This window comes from Mus caroli, unplaced genomic scaffold (assembly GCF_978045245.1).
Source record: "Mus caroli unplaced genomic scaffold, Mus_caroli_1 scaffold_4, whole genome shotgun sequence".
Taxonomy (NCBI): Eukaryota; Metazoa; Chordata; class Mammalia; order Rodentia; family Muridae; genus Mus; species Mus caroli.
In genome coordinates, this window is record NW_028227259.1 from 98,786,398 (window position 1) to 98,792,391 (window position 5,994).

At 43.4% G+C, this 5,994-nt stretch overlaps 1 pseudogene; it reads left to right on the forward strand.

Moving 5' to 3' along the window:
- Positions 1-1,242: 1,242 nt before the first annotated feature.
- On the forward strand, positions 1,243-5,793 carry LOC147005260 (PRAME family member 8-like; annotated as a pseudogene).
- Positions 5,794-5,994: the final 201 nt, after the last annotated feature.

A 5,994-nucleotide genomic window follows, 5' to 3' on the forward strand; every position in this document is an offset into this window, starting at 1 on the left:
GGGGCAAGATCCTACCCAGATAAATTTAGATCTAAGCATGGTGATACACACCTTTAATACCAGGAGACTGGCATGCTGATCTCTGCATTCAAGGCCAATCTACAGAGCAAGATCCAGGATAGCCAAGCTTAGGCAGTGAAGGATTTGGAAAACAGAAAGCCAGTGACAATATAATAGTACAATTGGGTCATGTTCTATTTCCTGCCAGCAGCAGAACTCGGCAGCTTCAGATATATGCTGAGGAAATCTGATAACAGGGAGTGGAAACAGCCCAGGAGAAAGCGGTTTGTTGCAGTCAACAAAGATGAAAAAGAAGTGGAGATCTGGAGACTGCTTTGACATCAGCCATGGAGATGCAGAGTTTGTAGTTTGCCCAGCTGGTTTAATGCCTTGCTTTGGGGATTACAGTTAAATTAGTTGGATGCATCTCAGGAGAGACCTTGAATTTTGGACTTTTAACATTATTAAGACTACTAAAGACTATGAGGACTTTGAAAGTTGGACAAGGGCTGGTGAGATGGCTCAGTGGGTAAGAGCACCCGACTGCTCTTCCGAAGGTCCAGAGTTCAAATCCCAGCAACCACATGGTGGCTCACAACCATCCGTAACGAGATCTGGCGCCCTCTTCTGGAGTGTCTGAAGACAGCTACAGTGTACTTACATATAATAAATAAATAAATCTTAAAAAAAAAGAAAGTTGGACAAAATGCATTTGCATTATGCTATGTTTAAGTATGGCCCCCATAGACTCATGTTTTTGAACAAGTCTATGGGGACCAGGGAGTGGAATGTGATGGTTTGTATATTCTTGGACCAGGGAGTGGCATCATCAGGAGTTGTGGCTTTGATGGAATAGGTGTGACATGGCTGGAACAGGTGTGTCACTGTGAGTGTGGGCTTAAAACTCTCACCCCAGTTGCCTGGAAGTCAGTCTTCCACTAGCAGCCTTTAGATGAAGACGTAGAACTCACAGCTCTGCCTGAGCCATGACAGCCTGGATGCTGCCATGCTCCCACCTTGATGATGATGGACTGAACCTCTGAACCTGTAAGCTAGCCCCAATTAAATGTTGTTTTTTATAAGACTTGCCTTGGTCATGGTGTCTGTTCACAGCAGTAAAACCCTGACTAATACACAGGTCTTTGTCCATTTAGATCAGACTATACTTCAGCTTAAAATTTGGCTGAAGATGACATTAAAACGAGCCTCCTACCTCCCACTTCAAATTTTGAGCTTACCGGCATGCCCCATCTTGTCTATTGCAAAGAGAGTTTTAGAGAGGAATCCCTGAATGTTGGGTAGCTCCTTACCAACTGAGTACACACACAACACCCTGGCTACTATAGTAATGGAATCAAGCCTTGCTCCTGCCCTACCATTTGCGTGGCTGCTGCTACATTTTACTGACAGAGCATCCACTTCAGCCCTTGAGCTCCAGTACATATTCCTAACTCTGACTCTGTATTCTGTCCCAAATCCAGCACAAAATAATACCTTTGAATTATGCTATGTCTCTGATCAACAACAGATTAAACCCTTAGCTGATGAAAACTGGAAATGACTCTGGTCCCATGAATAAAATCCAACCAGATGTGTTTATTCATAAAAGTAATCCTATCAATAAGAAGGATCCTGAGGCAGGAGAAGTTCTAGAATTAGACTTCTAAAACACCCTTGGCTTCTGAGCATGACAAGATCCCCGGAACAAATTGCAAACTAAGTAAGCCTTAAGTAAATGAAGGAACAAGTCAACAAACTTGATGTTTTATGGTTAATTAACAAGTGGAATATTTGTATTTCTCCATGAAACTTTTGAAGATGGAGAAGAGTGGAGAGTATGTGAACACAAGTCCTTCTGATTCAACCAATGAAATGATTAGATCTTTAATCCGGAATTTAAGGTGTGGAGATTAAACCAGGAAATCCAATTCCAGTTTTGGATTGGAGGGTGTGGCTACAATAGGGAGGGGTGAGCAGACAGGTATATAAAGGAACCAGTGGATCCAGAGAACACACTTAGAGACCTGCAGCCTGAGTAATTGCCTGGTGCAGCGGTGACTTGGAGAAATATCTGCAGTGCTCAACTGGTATGTACTGGTTTTTCCTTGGATAATGCAGTTTGATGTAGAGAAGTTCAGAGTTCTTTAGGGGAATAGGTTGAAGACCTTGAGTTTCATTCCAAATGAATTTTTAGCCTCATCACCGATATATTTCTGTGATAACTTTCATACTTCATTAGTGTGTTTCATATAATTTTTTTTTGAGACAAGGATCCTGCATCTTGATCAAACTCTCTTAGAACTGGCCATGTGACTCCTGGTAAGCTGGAAAGCAGATCATTCTGACTAACCTGTTCCCTCAGGTTAACCCTTCACTGAATTTGTGTGTGTTTGTGTGTATGTGTGTGTGTGTGTGTGTGTGTGTGTGTGAGTGTGTCTGTGTGTGTTTGTGTGTGTGTTTGTGTGTGTTTGTGTTTGTGTGTGTGTGTGTGTGTGTGTGTGTGTGTGTGTGTGACAGAGAGAGAGAGAGAGAGGGGTAGAGAGAGGGACAGGGAGAGAGAGGAGAGAGATCCTGGCTCACACTGTAGTCCTGTAGACCATGTATCTTTGATCTCATTCAATGCTCAAGTGAAACTTTTGAGTTATACATATGTATTGCTTTAGGCTTTGCGTTTCATTTTTTCCACATAGCTTTGCTCTGTGTACATGATTTGCTTCCCAGACACAGGAAACCCTAAAAATTGTAGAAATGCACTGAAGTCATTCTGCTTACTGGGAATTAATATTAATCCCCAACACAAGAATTTATGTTTGGTTGGTTGGTTGGTTGGTCGGTAGGTTGGTTTTGTTTGATTTCTGAAATTTTTTTTTAAGATTGTTTTTGAGAAAGGGTCATACAAAAAGGATTTTGATTTGAAAATTATGTGCTCATTTGTTTGATAGAAAGACCCCGGTTGTGGGATTCTATCTTTCCACCACCAGTTTAGGTTGAAGATGTAAATTGATTTCTCTGTCATTGTCAGAGTAGTAACTCTGAAGCTTAGTGGTTTATGTAATGGTGTGGAAGTTTTGCACACTTTGTCTTGAAAGTATATTTTTTTCTGAATCCTTCCCAAGAAGCCTTCTGACTGGAGACTGAAGAGGATAAGTGTTCAGACTCCATCCACACTCCAAAAGCTGGCATTGCAGGCTCTGCTGAGAGATGAGGATTTGGCCTTGTCCTCTCTGGAGGAGGTACCTTTTCTGCTCTTGCCAGCACTGTTGAAGGACGCCTTCACTGGCAGACTTAAGAAGCTCATTAAGGCAATGGTGGCAGCCTGGACTTTTCCTTGTCTCCCTGTGGGGTCTTTGATGAAGTCACCTAACCTGGAGACCTTGTAGGCTGTGCTGGATGAAATAGATATGTGACTGACAAGAGAATCTCACCCCAGGTGAATAATAATCAAGTCGTCTATAAGGGAGCATTTGGGTACACAGTAGAGATTGTGGGGTCAAGGAGAATGGTTTCTGATGGGATCATCAGGCAGTGGTGCAGGAACCTTGAAGCTATTGTCTTCTTGGACTAAGGACAGTTATCAGTGGATTGCAACTTACTATAAGTAACCTCTAGAATGAGCCTATCCCTAGTTTTCCCACAAGCATGATTAATGGTATTGAGGAGAAAAATAATAGTACCTTAGTGGAAGGAAAGTGGTCAGGTCTACACATGCAGCTCAAGGAAAGATTCTGTACTATGTTTGTGTGCACATTGTACTGTTTAAAGAAATTGTACCTTACCAAGGTGGGAGAGACTTGAGTTTAGAGTTTGGTAATCAAAGCTGACTAACAGTAGTCATGTCTGCTGACATTTGACATGTTTCACTCCCGGCAGGGGAAACCTTCAGGTTCTGGACCTGAGGAATGTGCACCATGCCTTCTGGGACATATGGGCTGGTGCAGAGGATGGTAGCTGTTCATCAGAGCCCTTGGATGAGAAGCCTACAGTAGTGAAAGTCCTTCCAAGATATGCACGGAGGAGGCAGCTGAAGGTGGTGGCTGACCTGTGCCTCAGGCCCCGCCAGGATGAGTCACAAGCATACTTCTTGAAGTGGGCCCAGCAGAGAAAGGACTCCCTACATTTGTGCTGTATAAACATGAAGATCTGGGCTATGCCCATGAACTTTGTCTTAGAGATTTTGAATGCCTTTCATCCAGAGCACATAGAGGAATTGGAACTGAACACTGAGTGGAATGTGTTTAATCTGGCCCATTTTGCTCCCTGCTTCGGGAAGATGAGAAATCTTTGCAAACTTCTCCTGGCACCCCTCTATAAGAACGTCTTCAAGATTGCCAATAGGACAGGACACAGAGAAGACAAGTGTGTCAAGGAGTTCATTTCTATCTTCTCCAAATTCATTTGTCTCCAGCATCTCTCCATGTGTGGTGTCCACTTTCTCACAGACCACATGAATCAGGTCTTCAGGTAAGCAAGGAGGGAGAGCTGGATTACCTAGCAGAGCACTTTTGCTTGTCCATTTTAAGGATTATTCATATACGATGCCTTACAGTCAGCCACCTGGAACAAAATTTAGGGACCCTTTAGAATATGGATGTTATGTGTAATGATTCAAAGTCTCAAATAATTACTCTTGAAGCAGAAGACTGAAGGGAGGTAAGGAGTAGCTCAGATCAGGTCAGAAGGAACTGTAATTCTTCTTGGAATCACGGCCAACAGGGAGGTAAGGATGTATTTAGGAGATGGGAGATATCATCAACGTGAGGAGGTGAGCTCTGTGCTAAGATATGCGGGAACAGCCTACTATATTCCCCTGTTTTCCCATGAGTAAAGGGTTTTGAGCCCCAGTACTGTGCAGTACAAGGGACATGAGGGATTGTATGGAACTGTAAGGGATAGCAAGAGTGACAGTTCAGATGCTGCGATTAAATGCAGCTTTGAATGAGCCTACATGTAATATCCCTAGATCCTGTCAGGACTCTCTTGCTATGGAAATTCCTCTATGTGTCTTAGGGGCTAAACTGGTTTTCTGCTTGAGACTGAAGCCAGCTGATTTCCTGTGTGTTTGACTTGACTAAGCTGATTTCAAAAGGAAGCATCTCAGATAATATCTATGGTCATTTGATCACACTGAGCTTGGTCACCTGGTCACTTCTATGACTGTGTAAACCCCATACATGCTTTCCCTTACCATTTTCCTGATCTAACCATCTGGTCTCATTTATCCCTAGGTGCCTGATGACATCCTTGGAGTCCCTCTTCATCACTCACTACCAAATTTCACAGTCAGACTTGGATTCCTTCTCTTGCTGCCAGAGTCTCTTTCAGCTAAAACATCTGGAGATGAAAGGTGTGGTCTTACAGGTTTTGGATGTGATGCCTCTGAGAGGTCTCTTAGAGAAAGTGGTAAAAACTCTTGAGACTCTGAATTTGCAGGGATGTAAGATTAAGGACTCCCAGTTCAATGCACTCCTACCTTCCCTCATACAATGCTTTCAGCTCACCAAGATCAACTTCTACAACAATGACTTCTCCATGCCCATCCTGAAGGACCTATTACAGCACACAGCCAGCTGGAGCAAGATGAATGTGGAATAATACCCTGCCCCTCTGGAGTGCTATAATGAGTTGGGCCATGTCTCTATAGAAAGATTTGCCCAACTGTGTCAGGATCTCATGGATACACTGAGGGCAATTAGGCAGCCCAAGAGCCCATCTTTTGCTACACATATATGCCACAAATGTGGCGAGTGCTGTGTCTATGGCCTGGGAGTCAGACTATGTTTTTGCTGGGGGTGAACATGGATACAGAACTTCTGCATGTGAATAAATGACAGGTTTGGGACACATCTCTGATGTGGGTTGCTCAGAGAATGTGACTTCAGGCAGTGTACAGATACTTGGAAAGAAAAGGATGAACAATAACTGGGATCTTGGAGGCTGAGCTTGAACTGGGGAACAGACAGATGGACTGTGTGTCCAGGTGCCTTGTGCAGTGAT